At 43.6% G+C, this 25392-nt stretch overlaps 1 protein-coding gene across 1 annotated transcript in view; it reads right to left on the bottom strand.

Moving 5' to 3' along the window:
- The window catches only part of LOC149457489 (phospholipid-transporting ATPase IK-like), a 73997-nt gene extending 49382 nt beyond the window's left edge, over window positions 1-24615 (bottom strand). Inside the window, exon 1 of the mRNA XM_089683645.1 lies at window positions 24563-24615. The gene's annotated coding sequence lies outside the window, so the exon portion shown is untranslated. The remainder of the gene's footprint in view (window positions 1-24562) is intronic.
- Between the last annotated feature and the right edge of the window lie 777 nt (window positions 24616-25392).

Here is a 25392-nt window from a genome sequence, read left to right on the forward strand (position 1 = left end):
CGGACCTGCATTCACTATATTCGCTCTCCCCGGACCCTGCATTCACTATATCTGGTCTCCCAGGACCCTGCATTCACTATATCCGGTCTCCCCGGACCCTGCATTCACTATATCCGGCCTCCCCGGACCCTGCATTCACTATATCCGGTCTTCCCGGACCCTGCATTCACTATATCCGGTCTCCCCGGACCCTGCATTCACTATATCCGGTCTCCCCGGACCCTGCATTCACTATATCCGGTCTTCCCGGACCCTGCATTCACTATATCTGGTCTCCCCGGACCCTGCAGTCACGCTATTCAATCTCCCCGGACCCTGCATTCACTATATCTGGTCTCCCACAGTACACAGAACATGGAAATGCAATTATTTTAGTAAATATAAACTGCTAAATACCTTTTCTCATCAGCAGTTAGAGCAGTCTTGTGAGTTCTATCAGAAAAAAAAACTCTCTAGCAATACACACCAAACTGAGCATGTACAGCTTGTCACCAAGACTCTGTTCTATCAGTGCCTCCCCCCCCCAATAATCTAATGCAGTGATTGACAGGGAAATCCTACACTGGATAGGGCCAAACCATGGTGTTTAACTCCTACCTGTTCGTAGTCCTTTTGTGTTATCCTCACTTCTCTTCAGGCAAAATAGCGAAGGGGAGATGTTTTTTGAAGCCAAAATTTTCAGGAAATGCTTCTAACTACTTTCTTGCAATGATGATGGATCACCTTGTTCATGTAAATAATTACCTGTCAAGTACTTCTTTGTTAGGGTTGTGAATCTAATAACCAAGTCACAGTATGTGCAGAACATTTGAGTTACTTTTGGCAGAATGCGATGAAGAACAGGTTCTTCCTAAATTTAATAATGCTATAATGATCTGTTTTTTTCAAAAGTATTCTAATCAAGAGACAGGATACATAAATAAGTTAGATAAGGAGTCCGGTCCATCTAGTTCAATGTGTGTGTTTATGTCACTACCACTTTGCATATCGGTGTATATTGCGCTAACTAAGAAACACATTTGCAAGTTTTTTTTTTATTTATCTACACCCCCCCCCACCCGTCACTACTACCTGTGAAAGAGAGTTCCACATCCTCACCGCTCTAACAGTAAAGAACCTTTTATGTAATCACAAAAGTTAAAGTGTTACTAAACCCACAACAGTAAAATCAGTCTGTATATGCAGTAAAGTGTGCTTATTATACTCACTGTGGGGTTAATCCTCTGCACTGTGTAAAAAGGCTGTTTTATCCTGTCTTTTCTGATCCTCCCCTTCTTCCACTGTCCCCCTCTTATCTTCTGATAAGACATATCATGTTGAGTCATTCTGCACATGCTCAGTTTGGTGTGTATTGACAGGTATTTTTTTTCCTTAGGAAAGTACATGCCATCAGCACAAGACCAATCAGCACTGTCGAGACAGAGGTCAGGGGTTCTGCATCCTCTTAGAACAAAATGAAAACTCCTCCTATAAGCTCTGCTGAACACTGATAGAAGTCACAAGACTGCTCTAACTGCTGATGAGAAAAGGTATTTAGCAGTTTATATTTACTAAAATAATTGCACTTCCATGTTCTGTGTACTGGGGAAGACTGGATATAGTGCATGCAGGGTCCTGGGTTTAGTAACACTTTAGCTACAACTAATTTTCACAAAGTACATTTACAAACCTCAAGATCATTCAAATTAAAAGGGATAGGCTAGATAGTGGGCAGACTAGCAATATAACACATCCCACAAAAAGAGAAAAAGAAACAAGAGGTCAGATAGAAAAAGTCCTACAAAGGACAATATTGGTAAGGGAAAAATAAATTCCTGGGACATGCCCATTTCGTAGTTCACCCACCTTTTAGCCCCTTTTAGGTAGAGCCTTCCCACAAGTGGTGTCAGGGGTGAGTCAGCACCCAAATATGTGAGGGTCAGAGGTTTCACATCCTCCTAGAGCAGAAAGAAAACTCCTCCTACAAGCTTTAACCAGTGCTCTGCTGAAGTCACAAGACTGCTTTAACTGCTGATGATAAAAGGTATTTAGTATTTTATATTTACTAAAATAATTGCATTTCCATGTTTTGTGCACTCTGGGAGACCAGATATACTGAATGCAGGGTCCTGGGTTTAGTAACACTTTAATCCTCAGTGCTCAGATATCACTCAGCTGCTGGAAAGAAAACCGCCAAATAGGTAAATGAACATATACATGTAGCACCCTCCTAGTTTAGCTAGGGGGAGCTAGACTCCAATGGTTAGACTGAGCAGAAGCCTAGGTGTAATAGCCAGAGAGGGGTCAAATTCTGGTCAGGGCTGAGAGGCTCTCAGGCCAGCCCCTCTGGAATTTCCCCCTGCTCTTTTGAAGGAAGGCAGTAGGTGGATCTGAGAAGTGGCTGACTGCACTCTGGAGGTGTCTTAGCCAATCCCCAACAGGAGGTTGGCAAGGGGCTGAACACCCTTAAAAGTGTTGGAGCCTGCTCAGTGGAAGTAGAGTTGGAGGGGAGAAAGGGGGCTGTGAGGATGCCCAGTGAGGAAAGCTCACAGCTCACCAGCCCCCTGAGAGAGGACCACCTGTATGGCAGGGAAGGAGCGACCCAGCTGATAGGCCTGGTAGAAGCCACCAACCCACAAGTGGTACAGGAGAGGATTTGAGTAAATACACCTGCACCCCCTGGGCGGATAGGGGAAGGAGCATTCTGGTGGGAAACCAGATTAGCCCCTTTCTAGTGACTGTTCATCTCTTAAAGTGACAGAAACTGGATCCCCTGTTCAGTATTACCTCCACATTGCTGGATAAAGAGAAGTTCATCTAGGGTCTGGGGTGGTACATTAACGAGATGCTGGCTAGCTCTCTAACAGAGACTGTGCTGCAGAGAAGGCTTGTAAATAGTTCCAGGAAGTTGTCCTCAGTTCATCAGTACCCTTGGGCATCCTGTACACCCCTAACCCCATCCCAGTTCAAAATTTCCTAAATAAAAGAACAAAACCAAAGCTCAAGGACTTATTTCTGACTGTGGATGCAAGCTTTTGTGAAGATTTGTGATGCCTGGCTCTGCAGGACGATAGGGGGACCCAAATCTTCTAAGGATGTAGTGCTACATACAGATGAAACCAGTGCTTAACAGCCACTTGAAGACCAGGCCTTTTCTGCCACTTGTTGTTTATATGTAACAATCAGTATTTTTTCCTAGGAAATTACTTAGAACTGCCAAACATTTTATATTTTTTAAAGCAGAGGCCCTGGAAAATAAATTGGTTGTTTTTGCAATTTTTTATGCCACTTGGTATTTGTGTTGCAGTTTTTCAAACACAATTTTTTGGGAAAAAATACACTTTTATCAATTTTAAGGCAAAAAAACACAATACAATTTTTTGCTAAAATATAAAAGATGATGTTGCGCCAATCCATAGGCAACGCTTTAAAAGCCTTTCCCGGTTACCACTTTAAATTTACAGAGGAGGTCTGGTGCTAGAATTACTGCCCATGATCTGACATTTGCAACAATACCTCACATGTGTGGGACAGTTACTGTTTGCATGTATGTGTGACCGACATGTGCGTTTGCCTTTGCGTGCAAACATGGGGGGCAGGGAGACTTTACATTTTTTCTACACTGTCACTTTAAAAAAAAAAAATTTAACACCTTTATTGGTGTCAAAAGAAATGTAAACATCCTTGGTGACAGCAATAGGCCAGTGACAGGTACTGTTTATGGAGGGATCTGGGGTCAATAAGTCCCCACCATCCCTCCTCTGCCATTAAAAGTATTAAATCAAACCAAGATCGGCGTGATTAAATGTCCTTCTTTTTTAAAAATGGTGACGTTTATTTCCGAGTAAACCGAAAGTGATGTAAGGTCATCACTTACCGGTTACCATAACATAGAGTCGAACAAAGTTGATCCAGTCTTTGTTGGGCTCTATGATCAGTCGTCTGAAGTGCTGGCTGGTTGATCAGGACTCTCGGTGGGACAGGAGATCCCATTAAAGCTGTGGGAGGCAGCAGGACATGGGGGTTGTCCCCTCCAGTTTTTTGTACTATCAGTCGAGCTGTTCTGATTGCAATTACTAGAGAGCTGACTGTTGGCTCTAAAAAACTGTACCGGGATGATTTCCCGGTACAACCACTTGAAATCCAGTGACGTACTAGGTTCGTGATTACTTGGCAAGTGGAGAGTCAATTGACACAATCTTGATGCTTGCAGACATACAGGCCTTGCATGTAGCAATTTCCAACCCCCAACAGACTGTTCTACCCAACATATATTGGGGTCTAATAAAGCTTGTTTCCCAAACAGATGTGTGATGCCTTCTTGCTTCTCAAATATTCACCTTCAAAGCTCCAGAATGGTGTTCCCGAAAAAACATAAAAATTGTATAGTGTAGTATATCCAAAACACTGTATAATCAATATCACGTATAATATTGTGCTTGCATATACATGTACACTCAACGGCCACCTTGCTAGTACCAGGTTGGACCCCCTTTTGCTTTCAGAATTGCCTTAATTCTTCATGCCATAGATTCAGCAAGGTTTCGGAAACATTCCTCAGAGATTTTGGTCCATGTTGACATGAGTTAGTGTTGCCTTTCTCACAGCTTGAACCAGTCTGCCCATTCTCCTTTGACCTCTGACATCAACAAGGCATTTTTGTCCACACAACTGTCGCTCGCTGGCGATTCTCTTTTTTCGGACAATTCTCTGTAAATCCTAGAGATGGTTGTGCGTGAAAATCCCTGTAGATCAGCAGTTTTTTAAATACTCAGACCAGCCCGTCTGTCACCAACAACCATGCCACGTTCAAACTCACTTAAATCCCTTTTGTTCCACATTCTGAGGCTCAGTTTGAACTTCAGCAAGTTGTCTTTTCCACGTCTAGATGCTTAAATGGATTGAGTTGCTGCCATGTGATTGGCTGATTAGCAATTTGTGTTACCAAGCAATTGAACAGGTGTACCTAATAAAGTGGCTGATGAGTATATTTGTGCAAGTGCATACTGTGCATCAGCCAGCATTCTCCACGTATTTACATTTACATGCCACCCATACCAAAGTAATAATCCATCCAAGCTTTCATCAATTAATTTCCTTCTTCCTCCACTTCACCCAAATGTTCTCTTAATTCTCCAATTTTCATGACATATTAGTAAAAAACAATATATATATATATATATATATATATATATAGCACTGCGTAAACTGACGGCGCTATATAGGTACCTGAAATAAATAAATATATATATATATATATGTATATATATATATATATAAAATAGTGTGATCCCGTTACACCAAATAAACAAAAATATAAATGCTTCTGTAGGTAGGTGACTACAAGAAATGTGTTTGTCTTTCTGTGTACCTGTTTTTCCTGTCTGTGCTCATGTCCTCAAGTTAAATTGAGCCATCGAGGTGCAAATTATTACAATGATGATGATTTCTTGATGTTGTGTCCTTAGGTTGACCTGTGAGCTGAAAGAAAAAAGGCTGCACACCTAATTGGCTAACCTAAAATGAGTTTTATTATGCACTGTGACCATAAACAGTAATAACCATCGGAGATATGACAATCCTACATGACAAAGGACGCCAACAGCGAATTCAAGAGGGAGAGCACTCAAGAATGGACCAAGGATGGAAAATAGTCCACCGGTACTATCCTACCCTGAACCCTCCAAGTTCCAACCCCCACCACCACCCACCCCACCGAACACTCCCAACCCCCTAACAAACCCCCCCAAGGGACAACACACCCCTCCGTTGGATGGAAGACCCTCCCGTCCCGTCACCCCCCTCACTAATGGGAGAAAGAGGAGCTGAGGGGAATAATACCAGCCCACTGACACCCCCAACCCCCCAACACCCACTAGTTGGATATCTGCACCAACTACACATGCCGTGGGCACCTGGATGAACTGTAATGCACAATAAGAGAAATAATAACACTACTAGGCAGCAACCATATAACACATAAGCGTGAAACAATAACGTGAATTGCAAGTATGGCCATGGCCAAAGAGGATAACAATGTATAAAGTCACTAAACAGGGCAGCAGCCTCAGAGTCCAATCAACACATGATATGTGTACCCTCTAATATAGCCAAAGCCAGATGGATGAGGGCAAAAATGATGATAGTGCAGTAGAAGGCAATCCATGCAAATGCAATAGGAGAGTAAATGACACCTATGACACTTATGCAGCCTGCTGGGATGGATCAGTTGTCAGCCAAGCAAGGTGTAACATACATGGAGTGAGGATAACCAGCTTGTAACTTGGAGTCCAGTGCTGTAATACACGGTAGCCAGCCTGAGTAATAAGAAATACTGGAGATGTTAATCAGCGACATAAATGTGTATAACCAGTCTAGCCTGTGTTCTGCACAGCTGATTGACTAAGGTGGTATCACAGACCGATGGGACCCCAGAGATATAGGCTGAAATATCGGTGGGACCTCCAAGTCCAGCAGGGATTCCTGCCTGCAGTCCTTGAGATGGCTGCCAATCCTCAGATGCAAGCCTTGCAGCCGCCCAAATGGGAGTATACTGGCTGTAGAGGATCCAGGTATGCACCACAGCATATGGAGATAGTGTGCGGATGTCAGGGGGAGGGGGGGAGCACGTGCCATCAAGATATATCAAGGAGTGCAGGCAGGAATTCCTGCTGGACTTGGATGTCCCACTGATATTTCAGCCTATATCTCTTTACAAATGTTGTAAGTGTGAAGTGCTGTCAATTATGCTGCCCAGCTCTGCCCTGTTGCCATGTACAGATGACTCATGTGTGCAGACCATGTCAGCATTCACATGCAAATAACTGGCATTCATATGTAAATTCATATGTAAATAGTGGCAGCATTCATACAGTGAGGAACAGAAGTATTTGAACACCCTGCAATTTTACAAGTTCTCCAACTTAGAAAACATGGAGGGGTCTGAAATTCACATTGTAGGTGCATTCCCACTCAGAGACAGAATGAAAAAAAACATTTCAGGAAATCACATTGTATGATTTTTAAAGAATGTATTTGTCTTGCACTGCTGAACAGAAGTATTTGAACACCTGAGAAAATCAGTGTTAATATTTGGTACAGAAGCCTTTGTTTGCAATTACAGAGGTCAAACGTTTTCTGTAGTTCTTGACCAGGTTTCCACACACTGCAACAGGGATTTTGGCCCACTCCTCCACACAGATCTCCTCTAGATCTGTCAGGTTTCGGGGCTGTCGCTGAGCAACACGGAGTTTCAGCTCCCTCCAAAGATGTTTTATTGGATTTAGGTCTGGAGACTGGCTAGGTCACTCCAGAACCTTGATATGCTTCTTACGGAGCCACTCCTTGGTTATCCTGGCTGTGTGCTTCGGGTCGTTGTCATGTTGGAAGACCCAGCCACGACCCATCTTCAATGCTCTGACTGAGGGAAGGAGGTTGTTGCTCAAAATCTCACAATAAATGGCCCCTTTCATCCACTCCTTAATACAGTGCAGTCGTCCTGTCCCCTTCGCAGAAAAGCACCCCCAAAGCATGATGTTACCACCCCCATGCTTCACAGTAGGGATGGTGTTCTTGGGATGCAATTCATCCTTCTTTTTCCTCCAAACACGACGATTGAAGTTTAGACCAAAAGGTTCTACTTTGGTCTCATCTGACCACATGACTTTCTCCCATGCCTCCTCTGGATCATCCAGATGGTCATTGGCAAACTTCAGACGGGCCTGGACATGTGATGACTTGAGTAGGGGAACCTTCCGTGCAATGCATGATTTGAAACCATGACGGCGTAGTGTTCTACCGACAGTGACCTTTGAAACTGTGGTCCCAGCTCTCTTGATGTCATTGACCAGCTCCTCCCTTGTAGTTCTGGACTGATTCCTCACCTTTCTTATCATCAGTGATGCCCCATGAGGTGAGATCTTGCATGGAGCCCCAGTCCGAGGGAGTCTGACAGTCGTCTTTAGCCTCTTCCATTTTTTAACAATTGCTCCAACAGTTGATCTATTTTCACCAAGCTGCTTGGCAATTGCCCCATAGCCCTTTCCAGCCTTGTGGAGGTCCACAATTTTGTCTCTGGTGTCTTTTGACAGCTCTTTGGTCTTGCCCATGGTAGTAGTTGGCGTCTGACTGACTGTGGGGTGGACAGGTGTCTTTAAAGAGCTCAGACAGGTGCTACTAAGTTAGATTAATGAGTGGAGTAGAGGTGGACTTTTTAAAGGCACAGTAACAGGTCTTTGAGAGCCAGAATTCTTGCTGTTTCTTAGGTGTTCAAATACTTATGTTCAGCAGTGCATGACAAAAAAATTCTTTATAAATCATACAATGTGATTTCCTGAATTTTTTTTTAATTCTGTCCCTCAGAGTGGGAATGCACCTACAATGTGAATTTCAGATCCCTCCATGATTTCTAAGTGGGAGAACTTGCAAAATCGCAGGGTGTTCAAATACTTCTGTTCCTCACTGTGTGTAAGTAGCAGCGGCATTCATATGTATATTATGCCCACCCAGGTTCCAGCCACCATCACCTCTTCTGAATGCTGCCAACTGGAAAGGTAAACAAGAGCATGCTTGGAAGACCAGCCTGCAACTGTGGTTGCTGAGCTTACTATTTGCCTGTTCTGAAAACGCAAGCAACCTCTGGGGGGGTGCAGAGGTTGGTAGAAAAGGAATTACAATTTGGGGCGCACAGGTGAGCAAGCAGGGGATGTACAGAGGTAAAGAAGGTGGGTACAAAGATGATCAGAGGAGGCATGTAGAGTTAAGTTGGGGGGGTGGTGGAGTGGAGAGGATAGGGGAGGTTTGGGGTACAGAGGTTAGTAGGGAAATTTAGGATGCAAAGGTGTATTGACAGGGTGGATAAAGATGTACAGAAGTGTAAACTCTCCAGCGCCTCGAGGGAGCCAATTTCAGGGGAAGACCAGGGAATCGGGTGTATGAATAGCCTATAGAAGACGCTCCGGAGATGCAGCCCTCCTCAGATGGGGAGATCAACAAACTAGAAGAAAGAATACTGCACTAGGTTTTTGTGCCACCTGTATGCTTTCTTATGGATAAAGATGTACATCTTACATGCAGGAAACATGCAGAAAAAAAGTCCATGACCCTTTTCCGATATCATACCGGGCCTGAGTATGTGAGGTGATGCATAGTTTGCATGGGGGGGGACAAGAAAATGTTTGCCCAGGGTCCAATCAATATTAAAGATGGCTCTGTCTAGTGGTGCAACATGTACTTCAGAAGATGCTCAGAAGATAGTCCCATTGCAAAAGGTGACCTCATCTCATCTTGCCCTACTATTAGAAGCTATTCAAATATTGTCCCTTAAACAAACTGGCACCTGTAATCTAGATCTTGGGACCCCTTGGGGTTGTCCGTTTAAGCAGTTTCTATAGCTACGCTGTCTGACCAGGGGCTTTGTCTGAGTGCAGTGAGCCTGTGTAAGAACATAAGCTGGGCTCCACTTAGGTCCTGTAACAAAGGCAGAGCCATGCCACACTACAGCCACCTACACATGTACATTTTTTAACACCTATAATGCTCACCCCTGAAAGAGCCCACTGTGTTGTCCCAAGGTTCTTTCCCACGTTAATGTACTAGCCGCCAAGCACACAGTGTCAGTCACTCTTCTGGCTCAATGATTAGTCTAGGGGTAACCTTTTTCTAAAGCGTTATTGTGACTTGAACGTGGATGGGGTACGGGGGTAACTGGGATATTCCAGTAGAGCAAAATAAAACTTAAGGACACTTTGTGCCTCCTCAAAAATTCCTAGTACAGTCCTTGCAGCAGCAGCTGGTGGACTGAACTACACAGGGACACCACAGGGAATGTTCACCATTAAACACAGGCTGACACTGATGCAAGGGGGGTAGTAGCAGCACACAGTCCCTGGTCTCTCACACACTGGTCTGTACTCACAAACGTCCCTGGATATTTGGATGCCTAATTCAGTATTGGCCAGACATATCTCCTGTGAACTCTTCAGACTAGATCCCTAGATTATTCCCTCGGTCAGCTCCAGCAAAGTTCAGTAGAATAGGACCCCCAGATAACCCAGCTGGGACCTCAATAAGCAAATGAAGAAGCACAGATGGACTGCCCAGAAAGGCAGCAGCTCTTCAGGCTCAAACTATTTATGTACTCTGCTAGCCACCTATTGGGTAACCTCCCCCAGATATTGGCTGGATCCACATGTCAGGGGGCTAATACTGGCACAGCCAATGTTAATGTTAAAGCTAATGCTCATTCCTGTGCAGCTAATGTTCGTGCACATGTATCAGCATACAGACGAGCTCATGCTAATATCCAGCATGCACTGAAACATAGACTCATCACTGAGCACGAGCTTGCATCGAAGCACACATACAGACACATTGGTGTCAAGTTGCTTGTTTAAACAAAACCTTGATGTATGCTAATTGCTGGATGTTCTTCAGTTTCCCCTTGACCTGTGTTCCTGCTTATGCTGACTGATCTCCCGTTGTTGACCTGGCTAATTCCTGACCTTGCTCTGCGAATTTGGATACTGACCTTGGCTTGCCTCTGACTACTAGTTAGTATGTCTGAAAAAAGGCAAAAGTCCAACCAGTTCAACCACAAAAAAAAAAAAGTTATAATCCTACACCCACAGTTGATCCAGAGGAAGGCAAAAAAAAAAAACAGCAAAGCATGATCGAATTTGCTCCTGCAGGGAACAAAATTCCTTCCTGATCCCCTGAGAGGCAATCAGATATTCCCTGGATCAACTTTACCTATAAATGTTAATAACCAGATATTTTCTATGTATCCGGTAAGGAATCCAGGCCTTTTTAAAGCAATCCACTGAGCTGGCCAGAACCAACTCTTGAGGGAGTCTATTCCACATTTTCACAGATCTTACTGTCAAGAAACATTTGGAGGTTACATTTCCTTTCCTTCAGATATAAACATGCCTACATGCCTACATACAGCTCTTACTGTGAAAAAACCTGTCCGTATTTGGAGATTACATTTCTTTTCCTCCAGAGGTAAAGCGTGCCCCCTTGTCTTCTGTGAGGACCTCAGGGTGATTAACTCTACACCGAGTTCACTATATGAACCACTGATGTATTATACATGGAGATCATATCCCCCCTTATGTATTATACATAGAGATCATATCCCCCCTTATGTATTATACATGGAGATCATATCCCCCTTATGTATTATACATGGAGTTCATATCCCCCCTTAATCTTCTCTTCTCAAGAGAGAATAAATTCAGTTCCTCTAATCTTTCCTCATAGTGGAGCTCCTCCATGCCTCTTATCAGTTTGGTTGCCCTTCTCTGTACTTTCTCCAGTTCCCCAATGATCTTTTTGTGAATTGGTGCCCAAAACTGAACTGCATGTTCCAGATGAGGTCTTACTAATGATTTTTACCAGGGTAATATGATATCTCTCTCTCTGTAGTCTATACCTCTTTTAATACAAAAGAGGATTTTGCTCGATTTAGAAACCGCAGCTTGGCATTGCATGCCATTATTAAGCTTGTGATCTCCCAGATCCCCCAGATCCTTCTCCACCATTGATTCCCCCAGTTGTACCCCCCCAGTATGTATGATGCATGCATATTCTTAGCCGCCAAGTGCATAACTTTACATTTATCAACATTAAACCTCATTTGCCACATAGTTGCCCAATTAAACAGTGCATTGAGGTCGGCTTGTAAGTTGGAGACATCCTGTAAGGACATTATTCCACTGCACAGCTTGGTGTCATCTGCAGAGACTGAAATGGGATTTATATTCTCAGACCCTATATCGTTTAAAAAATATAATAAAGAGTAAGTGTCCCAACACTGAACCTTGGGGTACACCACTGACACCCCTAGACCATGCAGAGTATGAATCATTAACCACTACTCTCTGAATACCATCTTTTAGCCAGTTTTCTATCCATTTACATACTGATTTTTCCAAGTTTGTAGACTTTACCTTACACATTAGCCGTGTGTGGGGAACTGTGTCAAATGCTTTTGCAAAATCCAAGTATACCATGTCCACCGCCACCCCTCTGTCCAAGTATACCACGTCCACCACCACCCCTCTGTCCAAGTATACCACGTCCACCGCCACCCCTCTATCCAAGTATACCACGTCCACAGCCACCCCTCTGTCCAAGTATACCACGTCCTCCACCACCCCTCTGTCCAAGTATACCACGTCCTCCGCCACCCCTCTGTCCAAGTATACCACATCCTCCACCACCCCTCTGTCCAAGTATACCACGTCCTCCGCCACCCCTCTGTCCAAGTATACCACATCCTCCACCACCCCTCTGTCCAAGTATACCACGTCCACCGCCACCCCTCTGTCCAAGGTTTTGCTCACCTCCTCATAAAAAGAAATCAGATTTGTTTGACAACTTCTGTCTTTCATGAATCCATGCTGTCTGTTGCTGAAAATATTTTTTTCCAATAAGAACTCATCTATGTGGTCTTTTATTAAACTCTTCAGTATCTTCCCAACTATAGATGTTAAACTAATATGTCTATAATTACTTGTTAGAGATTTTGACCCCTTTTTACATATAAGCACCACATTGGCCTTATGCCAATCCAGTGGTACTATGCTAGTCATTAAAGAGTCTCTAAAAATGAGAAACAATGGCCTTGAAATGACAGAGCTCAATTCTATAAGGACCCGTGGGTGTATGCCATCCGGTCCAGGTGCTTTATTCACCTTTATTCTGTCTAAATATTTCTGGATCATATCAATTGTGAGCCAATGTGGATCATCTGGAGCTGTGTCAACATATCCAGAGCTGAAGAAGGTAGTTAATAAATGTACCTTCTCTTTGTCCCCAGTCACCCACTCTAGATTATTTTGTAAAGGGCTTACATGCTCGGACCGACCTTTTTACTTTTAACCACTTGCCCTCCTGAGGGTTTACCTCCCTTCATGAGCAGGCCATTTTTTGCGCTTTACGGCGCTGAGTTACTTTAAGTGACAATTACGCGGTCATGCAAAGCTGCACCCAAATTAAATTTACATCCTTTTTTTTTCCACGAATTGAGATTTCTTTCGGTGGTATTTGATCACCTTTGCGGTTTTTTATGTTTTGCGCTATAAGCAAAAGAAGACCAACCATTTTGAGAAAAAAACAATATTTTGGACTGTTTGCTATTAAACATGTCCAGTAAAATAATTTTTAAAAATCATATTTCATCATAAATTTAGGCCAAAATGTATTCTGCGACAAGTCTTTGTTAAAAAAAATCCCAATACGTGTAAATTAATTGGTTTACATGAAAGTTATAGCGTTTACAAATTGTATAGATAATGGGATTTTTTTTTCTACTAGTAGTGACGGTGATCAGCGACTTTTAGCGGGACATTCTGACACTGGGGGGAACTAACTTGATGTCCCTGACATCTCCAGTGACACCAATACAGTGATCAGTGCTAAAAAAAAGCACTGACACTGTAATAATGGCACTGGGCAAGAAGGGGTTAATGTGAGGGGCAATCAAAGGGTTAACTGTGTGCTGTGTGTGTTTTACTAGGCGGAGGGGGGATGTGCTTCACTGTAAGCACACTGATCGGGATGGCTGTACTGTGAACAGCCATCCCGAGCAGTGTGCTTGAGCTGACAGGGAGGAAGATTCTTTGTAAACAAAACAATCTTCCTCTCTGTCGGACATGCTAGCGGGACCCGGTGATTGACAACCACGGCCGCGAATGGTAGCGTGCGCCCCCTACCCGAAAATGCAAAATGACCTTTATATACGTGATTCTGTGCACAGGTGCTGCCCTGTAGTAGTATATCTGTTTTAGGGCAGTCTTTATGCGGTTAATATATTTGAAGAATTTTTTGGGGGTTGTCCTGCTATCTTTTGCAATCTGTCATTTATTTTCAATTTTTGTGGCCTTGATTTCCTTTTTGCCATTCTGTTATATTCTTTGCAATGTTTAAACGATGATAGTGTTCCTTCATTTTTATATTTAATAAAAGCGTTCCTTCATTTTTATACTTAATAAAAGCTCTCTTTTTTATTATTTATAGCTTTTTAAAATTTTGCCTTAATCCACATAGGTTTGATTTTTATCCTTTTAAACTTGTTGCCCATGGGAATATATTTTGCAGTGTGTTCACATACAGCCTTTTTGAGAATTCCCATTTCTGTGTTGTGTTCACCGATGCCAATATTCCCTCCCAGTCTAAGTCTTGGAGAGCAGCTCTCAGCCTAGGAAAATTAGCTCTCTTAAAGTTGAGCGTTTTTATTTTCCCCATATGTGCTTGATGTTTACATCTAACAGTAAATTAAATCATGTTATGATCACTGCTACCCAGATGTTCTTTTATATAGACATTAGTAATAAGCTCTGCACTGTAGGTTTATAAATTTTTGCCCTTTAGCTGTTCCTGCAGTACCATTACTCCAGTACATTTCTGGGTAGTTAAAATCCCCCATTATTATCACTGTCCCAGCCCTTGCAGCCCTTTCTATCTGTGCAAAGAGCTGACTCTTCACCTCCTCATCAACACTGGGAGGCCTATAATAAACTCCAATGCTTACCTTTGTAGAACGCACACCCATGTGCAGTTCCACCCACAATGCTTCAGCCTCATCACACTCTCCATCAACTAAGTCCTCTTTCACACTTGCTGTGAGATCACTTCTCAAATAGAGACAGACTACACCACCTTTCCTTTTTACCCTGTCTCTCCGAAAGAAAACATAGCCAGGAATATTAATGGCCCAGTCATGTGAAGAATGAAGCCAAGATTCAGCAATACCAATTAAATTATAGTTCTCTTCATGCACTAAAGCTTCCAACTCACCTATTTTGCTTGGCAGAATTCTGGCATTGGTGAACAAACACTTTAATTCTTTGACACCTTGTGCACATGTATTTTGCATATTTTTTTTTTTTCATACAAATGGTACCAATTCCAATGGTTGTTTGTAACATAGGAACCTTCTTATCATCTGCCATAGCCCTTCACCCATCTTTCCCCATTCCACCCACCAATAAGGACTAACCCCTGTCTGATCTGTCTGCCCCATTATAATCTAATTCACCCTCCCCCCTCGATCCTAGTTTAAATACTCCTCCAGCCTCCCCATAAACCTCTCCCCAAGCACAGCAGACCCCCTACCATTTAGGTGCAAACCATCTCTAGCATATAGGTTGCACCCCAATAAAAAGGCAGTCCAGTGCTCTAGAAACCCAAATCCTTCCCTCTTACACCAAGTCTTTAGCCATGAATTGAGTTCTCTAATCTCCCCCTGTCTTTCCTGATATTTCAGAGAATATCACCTTGGAGGTCCTTCCCTTCAACTTGCAGCCTAGTTTTTTAAATTGATTCTTAAGGAGCCTTCACCTTCCATGTATTTTGTCATTGGTTTCAACATGGACCAAGACAGCTGGGTCATGTCCAGCCCCCCCCACGTTATTTATCAACCCGGTATACCACATGCCGAACCCTGGCACCAGGAGACAGAGAACCATTCGGTTCAGGCGATCCTGGTGACAAATCAGTCCTTCTGATTATGGAGTCCCCTACTACCACCAATTGTCTAGGCCTTCCTACACTACCCTCACCACCCCTCGCAGATGGTCTGCATTCATGGCCGTTAGGGATAGCAGTGACATCCAGGGCTGCCACCCCTGAGCTTGCCACCCCCACATCTTCACCCAACTTGGCAAATCTGTTTGGGTACACAAACCCAGGGCCGGCCTTTCTTTTCTGTGGACTCCTACCACTCCTTCTCAATACAGTAACCCATCTTCGTACCTGATAATCCTGATTAGCCCCTCCACCCTCCACATCAATCCCATTAGTTACCTGCTCAGGGAGCAGAAGACCCCTTTCAAGGTTGTCAGTTCTGGCCAGTGTTGCAACTTGCTCCTCCAGATCTCTAACGTGAGCTTCCAGAAGGGCAACCTGCTCATTTGTGTTGCAGCGGTATCCATCCTGGAGCTGTTGCTCCATTGTTGCATACATGTGGCTCACTGTGCACTGCACAAAACCTTCAACCCTGCTAGCACTCATATCCCAGTTACAATATTAATATTGTTAATAGGAAATATCAGTTGTCACTTACATGTTAGTAGACTCCTTTTAAAACTTCCAGTTTTCCACTCCAGGTTTTTAACTCCATTTAATTAATGGTCCACTTGGGCAAAGGTCCAGCAAGCAAAATACAGGCAAGCTGAAGGATGAACAAGCTCAGAGTGAGCTCTACAGAAAGTTATATACTACCTGTAGCACCTGTGACCAATTAACCCCTCCCCTTAATTAGCAGACTGAAGGAAGGCAAGGAAAGGAAGAAAGAAATGTAAAAAAGTACTCTCTGCCTGCTTCCCTGGTTCTGACCTTGGCCTGCTAGTGGACCTTGCTCTGCCTTATGCCTGGTTCTGACCTCAGCCTGCTACTGGAACTTGCTCTGCCTGCTGCTCTGTTATTGACCCCAGCCTGCTACCTGAACATGCTTCTGCCTCATTGTGTATGACCGTGGCTTATCCTGACTACATCTCTGATCCTGGCAGTCACCTGGTACCATACTACTAGCACCCATACAACTTTGAGCCTTGTACCTCTGTCACCACCTTATGGGGTGCTCAGACCAGAGCTGCAAGGGAAGCCCTCCCCCATCACCTCAGCCTCCAACCATGGTACTTGACACCACTAAAATATTCAGGCTGTATACAGGGGTGGACTGACCATTTGGAAACTCGGGCACTGCCCGAGGGCCCGGGGTCAGTAGGGGGCCCCATGAGATGCCCCTGGTACTGTTTTCATAGGCTTTTTTGAGTTTGGGCAAGGATACAGGGGCCCCATGATCCCCTATTGCCCGGGGGCCCCATGAGTTGTCAGTCCGCCCCTGGCTGTATATGACTCTCCCAGCCCTCTACTTTCCTGAACCCTCCAGAAAGCACGGAGAAGCAGTCAAACCCACAACCAGTGAAACTCAGAGCAGCTCAAAACAACCACAAGCTGCTCAACTGATTACGGTAGAACTAAAAACTAAATTTACCTAGCCTAACTAGCAGCCTAACTAGGAGGGTGCTACACATGTTGAATGCTGGTTGTGGCCAGATTGTTCTAATGGTGGGAGGGTCATAAAAGGGGAATGGATACATAAAACATGAGTCTAGAGCAGGGGTGGGCAAACTTTTTGACTTGAGGGCCGCAATGGGTTCATATATTGGACCCGGGGGCCGGACCAAGAGTAGATGAATGATGTGTATGTGTCATCCATAGTAAGTATAGTAATATTCCCCCATAGTAAGCATAGTAATTAATCCCCCATATAGTAATTCATCCCCCATAGTAATTCATCCCCCATATAGTAATTCATCCCCCATATAGCAATTCGTCCCCCATATAGCAATTCGTCCCCCATATAGCAATTCATCCCCCATATAGTAATTCATCCCCCATATAGTAATTCATCCCCCATAGTAATTCATCCCCCACATAGTAATTCATCCCCCATATAGTAATTCATCCCCCATAGTAATTCATCCCCCACATAGTAATTCATCCCCCACATAGTAATTCATCCCCCATATTAATTCATCCCCCATATAGTAATTCATCCCCCATATAGTAAGTCCCCCATATAGTAAGTCCCCCATATAGTAATTCATTCCCCATATAGTAAGTCCCCCATATAGTAATTCATTCCCCATATAGTAAGTCCCCCATATAGTAATTCATTCCCCATATAGTAAGTCCCCCATATAGTAATTCATTCCCCATAAAGTAAGTCCCCCATATAGTAATTCATTCCCCATATAGTAAGTCCCCCATATAGTAATTCATTCCCCATAAAGTAAGTCCCCCATATAGTAATTCATTCCCCATAAAGTAAGTCCCCCATATAGTAATTCATTCCCCATATAGTAAGTCCCCCATATAGTAATTCATTCCCCATATAGTAAGTCCCCCATATAGTAAGTCCTCCATATAGTAATTCATTCCCCATATAGTAAGTCCCCCATATAGTAATTCATTCCCCATATAGTAAGACCCCCATATAGTAATTCATCCCCCATATAGTAAGTCCCCCATATAGTAATTCATTCCCCATATAGTAAGTCCCCCCTATAGTAATTCATTCCCCATATAGTAAGTCCTCCATATAGTAATTCATTCCCCATATAGTAAGTCCCCCATATAGTAATTCATTCCCCATATAGTAAGTCCCCCATATAGTAATTCATTCCCCATATAGTAAGTCCCCCATATAGTAAGTCCCCCCTGTGTCAATTCACTTACCTTTGCTCCTCCGCGCGTTCCTCTCGTATTCCCGCGCCGTTCTGGTCTTCAGGGAGGACTGTGAGAGAAGAGTTCGTCACGCTGCCCCGCCTACATCCTGGCTGCCCCGCCTACATCCTGACAGCTGCAGAGTCCTGACGCCCGAGAGGAGGGAGGGGGCGGCCATCCTAGAGGGGGGGCGGCCATCCGAGAGGAGGGGAGGGGAGAGGAGGAGAGGAGGTCGCCCGCCCGCCCGAGAGGAGGGAGGGGAGCGGGCGCCCGGCACACAGGAGAGCCGCATCTATTGTAAAGAGCCGCGGCTTGCCGACCACTGGCCTTGCGGGAGCCTAGCTCCGCGGGCCGGATTAAAAGGTCCGCCGGGCCGTATACGGCCCGCGGGCCGTAGTTTGCCCATTGCTGGTCTAGAGACATGTACAACACTCAACACAATCATTTAAATAAAATAAAACTTATTTTTGAAGTAGAATAGACGAAGGATCAACACCAGACAGGAGCTCCAATTACTTAGATATATTTGGTTGGCTGGGAACAATCAATTAAGGAAATTTCAAAGAATATGGGCCCATTTATAATGGATTTAACAATAGAACCATATGTGTTACCATAAATTATTTGAAAATAAAATCAGATAAAAATGCCATTCTGTATTTTTATTTGACTTTAACAAGAACATTAGATAGCTTTTCTTGTTTTGATAAGACTCCTTCACACAAAGGTTAGAAGACACTTGTCTTGGCATTATACCTATTGTTCCTCATGCCAAGGTCAAAAAACATGTTTATGACTTTCTCTCATTGACTCCTGGCTACATTAACCTACAAGATCTGCATATGACTTTCTGTCACAGTACTCTTGTTAGCTCTATTAAAATACACCATAATATGCATATGTAGCACACCCTTAGGTGGAACTTGGCTAGATATATAGGTTCAGCTCCCACCTAAATCTGGTGACACCTCCGATTATACCCAGAACACTCCGACACTCTGAGAATATTTTTTATGGGTTTTATTGAAGAAGACAAACCCTGAAAAAGAACTAGCTGATTTAACGCAGGTATTGTACACAAAACACAGATACAACTTTGCATAACACAGTTAGTAAGAAATCACAATTCACTCTCCAAAGACTCCAAAAACTGACTAGTATCACACCGACTATGGTAACATTGACACATGAAACAATAACTGTTAATGAGATTTAGCAGCTTATTGAAATTTGCTATAGCAGTACTATCTAGAGCAGAAATGTCCTACCTAACCACTGGCCAGTGAGATGAAACTTAAAGTCTCTCAACGTTGGGGCCCTTTAATCAATGAGAGAGCGCTCACTCTCTGCATAGGACAGTATTTATAACCCAGGGGTAGCAGGATAGCACAGTCTCCTTTAAGCAGAATCTTCCAGTGAACATTGCAATAGAAGAAAACAACACTTCAACAAATCTTTACCATACAGGTGAAATCCTGATATACTGACACTTGCTCAGTATATTTAAAGCAGTAAGCTTCTGTGGGGACTTGGAACTAAACACACTCTTCAGCCACAGCACAAGTTTTGAGGAGACAATCCAGTAATATACAGTGACAGAGTTCTCTTATCAATCAGCAGCAAGAATAGCTAATTCTGAGCAGCTTGGGCTTTCCAAGATCTGTGTCACTCTGAGAATTAGAGAGCAGGCTTTCTCATGACCATTCTCCAGAGATGAACAGCAAATGCCGCAATATCAAATCCCCTTTCATCACAGAGTACTCACTGTTTCTGGATTGTCCTCTAGATAGCATTAGACAGCAGTAGAAATCCTCTCTCCTTCAGCAACTCCAGACTTTTAGAGACACATGCACTTGAGTGGCTGTAATCCTGAGTGTCAGGCAGGACAATCCTTAGTTTTCACACTGTCCTCCTGCAACAATTTCTCTGCTACACAGTCCCAGCCCAGTGCATGGGCTCTAGCAGCACAGAGAGTGAGACTCTGTGACTTTACACCAGAAGCCCTTGCTCCATGCGGTCCCCTGAAAATGTCTGCCTCCCCACATGTGCTTCTTCTTCCTTTTTCCTCTCTCCTTTTCCTCCACAGCCAATCATAAGTTCAGCTGCAACAGTGCTGCTATGGGTGGATCCTTCTCAGCTGTAGCAACCACCAATCAGAGCACAGTCCTACTTTTCCTGTCTGTCACTCACAACGAGGGAAAAGAAAAAAAAATGCTTTGCAACTGCTGTTTAAGATTTAAAGCAACCAGCACATTGCTACACTCTCCCCCCACCAAAAATCTTTGGTCCCCCAAAGATAAAATGTTAGCACACAGATTTTAACTGAACAGTACATAACATTACAGTAAAACTAAGACTACAGTTTCACCAGTTTACCCTGTCTGCTAGGTGGGAGCAGGCTTATTTTGTGACACCTTTGAACACATCATTCAGGCAGGGGAGCTTCCCACCAATCTCCTTTAATATAAGACTGAGTCTGCGATGAGGTGTCACCAGGTATACAGGGGCTGTATCATTAATTAGAGGGTCATGTGTTTTAATAGAACGAAGAGCAGTGATCACAGATTCTTGTGTACTATGACCCAAAGTGTCATATATAAGTCTCTTTGGTGGCCTAGCTGCTCTGGGAGGCTTTGGCTCTTTATCTTCAACTATAGAACTTGGAGTAGAAGAAAGTACAGACCCGGGAAACTCATTTTCAGTCTCTGGAATAGACAATAAAGGTTCTTCTGGTACTTGTTCAGGGTCAGCAGTGCTGAGCTGTGTAGATCCAGAATCAGAAATCTTGCTAACACAATCTCATGGATCCATTTCCATCATGTAATGGGAACTAGTGGGTTTCCCACACATTTTAACATTAGCCCTCAAGTAAGTGATCCTCCTTGGAGGAATCACCTGTTCCTTCTGGGTTAATAACCGCACATGTCCAACCTCTTCTTTAGGGTTAGTCTTCTCTCGTGGTAAAGCATGGAATACAGATTTTAATACAGGGTGTTTTTGACTCAGCTGTGGCTGCAACATCCTTCGGATAAAATCTGTATTAGTCCCTACCAAAATAGCAGCGCCTGTATCTTCTTTTTGCTTAGGACATACAACTGCCAGGGTCTCAAAGGTTTTGGCAGACCCCACAACAATAGCAGGGAACTCTAATTTGAGGAAAACATATCCATCACAAGGAAGTTTGGTATTGCTCAGGCCCAAGATCTCCAAATCTTCCAATCTGTTTAAGGGCAAATGTGTCGGGTACTTCTGGTAAAAATCCCTGTAGAGGATAGTGATTTGTGCACCAGTATTCAACACAGCTTGGCCATACACTCCCTCTATTTTCACTGATCCTTCAGATGAAGGTCCAACTAATCCCTTGGGTAACCCTCTTGATCTAGGTCGACCAGTAGTTCCACAATCAGTGATTCCATGTCGCACAAATGACTGTCCTCTCGACTTGTCTGGGGTTTGTCTTGAAAAAGGAGACTCTCTCTGAATTACTCTCCTTTGGTCTCTAATCCATTTAGGTGGACTTGCGCAGCTGCTTCTATAGTGGCCTGCACCACCACAATTGTAACAGATTACAGGGTTTTTGTTGTTTCCAGCTAGAGTGGGGTTTGTCTTGATCTGAGGCTGTCCCGCTTCACCCCCTTTGGAGGACATCAGCATGGCAATCATTTCCCTCAGCCCGGACACCTCAGCCCTCAATGAGGCTATTTCAGAGTGAGTATTTGTCGCACTTACTAACCCAACCCCAACAGCTGAATAAGTATAATAAGAGTATTTCTTTTTTTCTTCTAACCTTGCTTCCTCCTCTCTTACAATTCTGATCAGCTCAGAATATTTTAAGTTTTCGTTGTCTGTCCGTGTTTTCAACTGGATCATAATAGGGTCTAGGGGCTGTGCTCCTTGTAGAACCTGCTGAACTCTGATCTTATCTATGGTGTTGGGGTTGATACCTTTCTTTGTTAACAGCTGATGTATAATCTCATCCAGGCACATTACATACTCAGACAATTTCTCTCCTTTTGCCTGATAGGTGTGTTCAAGTTTGTACATAAGATCTGAGATCTTATCAGTCTTCCCAAAAACATCTTGTAAAACACTGAGGTAGTCCTGGCCAGTACAGTCTGGTTGGCTGAGCTTTAGGTTTCGCACTGCCCTTGAAGCTGCTCCCCTGAAACTTTCAGAGATTCGCTGTTTCTTTTGTGTCTCAGAGACATCCCATTCATCTAACGCCTGTATGGCCTGTTCCAACCATTCCTCAAAATCATCTTCTCCCACTGGTGTCGGTTGCTTTCCAGAGAAGAATCGCAATTTGCGATATTCAGATCTATTATTCAATGGAATAGATGTCAAACACTTCTCCACTAGATTCCCGAGGGTATTCAAAACCTCTAAGCCAACAGTAGCTGGTGAAGAATCAGATTCAGCCTGAGCCGTATTTGCACTAGTAGGTATATTTAAACCTTTAACAGGCTCCATCCTCACGTCTTTGGGGTGAGCTAGATATAGCTAAATCAGGTAGGTGGAGCTAAATATCCCAGACGAGCCCCCAAATGTAGCACACCCTTGGGTGGAACTTGGCTAGATATATAGGTTCAGCTCCCACCTGAATCTGGTGACACCTCCGATTATACCCAGAACACTCCGACACTCTGAGAATATTTTTATGGGTTTTATTGAAGAAGACAAACCCTGAAAAAGAACTAGCTGATTTAACACAGGTAATGTACACAAAACACAGATACCACTTTGCATAACACAGTTAGTAAGAAATCACAATTCACTTGCCAAAGACTCCAAAAACTGACTAGTATCACACTGACTAGGGTGACATTGACACATGAAACAATAACTGTTAATAAGATCCCCTTTCATCACAGAGTACTCACTGTTTCTGGATTGTCCTCTAGATAGCATTAGACAGCAGTAGAAATCCTCTCTCCTTCAGCAACTCCAGACTTTTAGAGACACATGCACTTGAGTGGCTGTAATCCTGAGTGTCAGGCAGGACAATCCTTAGTTTGCACACTGTCCTCCTGCAACAATTTCTCTGCTACACAGTCCCAGCCCAGTGCATGGGCTCTAGCAGCACAGAGAGTGAGACTCTGTGACTTTACACCAGAAGCCCTTGCTCCATGCGGTCCCCTGAAAATGTCTGCCTCCCCACATGTGCTTCTTCTTCCTTTTTCCTCTCTCCTTTTCCTCCACAGCCAATCATAGGTTCAGCTGTAACAGTGCTGCTATGGGTGGATCCTTCTCAGCTGTAGCAACCACCAATCAGAGCACAGTCCTACTTTTCCTGTCTGTCACTCACAACGAGGGAAAAGAAAAAAAAAATGCTTTGCAACTGCTGTTTAAGATTTAAAGCAACCAGCACATCGGTACACATGGAAGGTTCAAATATTCAAAATGCATACTTCTATATAGTGAGATACTCTGCAAATGTCTAGATAATTTAACTGCTCAGTAATATTTATACATATGCTATATAATATTAATGAAATTAAATATATGGGAAAAATATCAATATCCCATTACATGCTAAATACGATTTTCAGCCTACCTTATGGAAGAACTTCCCAGTGACCAATAAGCAACCAGGAAACCAAGCAACTAGCAAGGCTAACGTAGCAACCTTTACATCAGGAGCCCCCCATTCGCACCAGGAATCCAAACTTTCTCGTAAATCAGACTCTCATTTTATGTCAAAGTTTCCTTTTACATCAGAATCCCTCCTTATATCAGAATTTCCTTTTGATGTTGGACTGAACCTTAAGCTCATCCATAGTCCCAATGTAGGAGAACAGTAAATGAAACTCCATCTTCACGTCTTACAGCTGTGGTTCCACGTAGGCGGTCAGAGTCTGCCTCCCACTTAAGCCAGAGATCTCTAAGCCAGACACTTTCTGTATAAAGATACAATCCCACCTTTCCCAATGGTCTTTTCTTTTGTTTGCCTGTCCTTTTCAGATCCTAGGCAATTTACCTCTGTTCAGTTTGGAAGCTCAGTCCAATTTCCCTTTCCCTACTCCTTTTGGCTCTTTTTGTACCCCAGTATACCTAGTCCTATATTGTTTATGTTCTTCACACCCTGGGGCATTGCTGGGATTGTAAAAGACCTGGAGAACCCTTGGGAACCCAGGGAGAGAATTAATGTGGCACTTGTGCAGTTGGTGAATCCGAATGTCTGCGACTGGGAGGGTCTTAAAGGGGCATTGTTAAGTAAAACAAAGGCCTTCTTGTACCCATAACATATACGTTGATTGCTGTGCCACAAGAACAAGTCTCACAGACATGTATAAATCTTTGCACATTCTGAAAATAGATAGAGAGACAACACTTTGTCTGAGCTTACCTTAAAGAAGAGTTTCATTAAAACAGTCAGGGACTGCTTAGCAAACAGCAACTGTTGAGACAATGAACACTTTAGTCAGAAGTATGTAATGTACAAATATAGTGTATTTAGTGCAGGGGTCTGTAAACTTACTTTGTTGCCAGGTTTAGGAGTATGTAATACACAGAATACAGGGGTCAGGAGTACATAATGCACAAAACGTTTGATTCAGGTGTGTGTAATGTGCAGAGTGCAGTAGTCAGGAGTACGAAATGAGGAGAATGTAGGAGTTTGGATTGTGTATCCTCCTAGCATGAACCTAACCCCCCCCCCCCATTTCACCTCATAGCAGAAATCCTATCCCTCCATATTCCACCTCCTAGTGCAAATCCTTTCCTCCCTAAATCCCCCCTCAGAACAAATCCAGCACCCCCCTCCAAAACAAATCCTCATCTCCTCCAAATCCTCCCCATAAAAAATCCAGAAGAAAGCCCCCAATCCCCCTCCCCAGAACAAATTTTTTCCTCCAGCACAAATCCTGTCCTCCCCCACACCACCTCAGTATTATTCATTTCCCAATGCAATTCCCCCCCAGCACAAATCCTCTTCCCACAAATCCACTCTCCCTTGCAGAAATCTTTCTCTGCAGCACTAATCCTCCCTCCCTCCCCAAATTGCCCCCCACAGCACCAACTCCCCTTCCAAGCACTAATCATCTTCCCCCCAAATATTCCCCTTGGCACAAATCCACTCCCCCTAGCACCCCCCCCAGTTCCACCTCTTAGAACAAATCCTCCCCAATTCCCCTCAACAACTAATCCTCTCACCCCCCAAATCCCCCCTTCCCAGGA

Source organism: Staurois parvus, unplaced genomic scaffold (genome assembly GCF_062004578.1).
Source record: "Staurois parvus isolate SC_StPar_1 unplaced genomic scaffold, SC_StPar_1.0 ptg000320l, whole genome shotgun sequence".
Classification (NCBI taxonomy): domain Eukaryota; kingdom Metazoa; phylum Chordata; class Amphibia; order Anura; family Ranidae; genus Staurois; species Staurois parvus.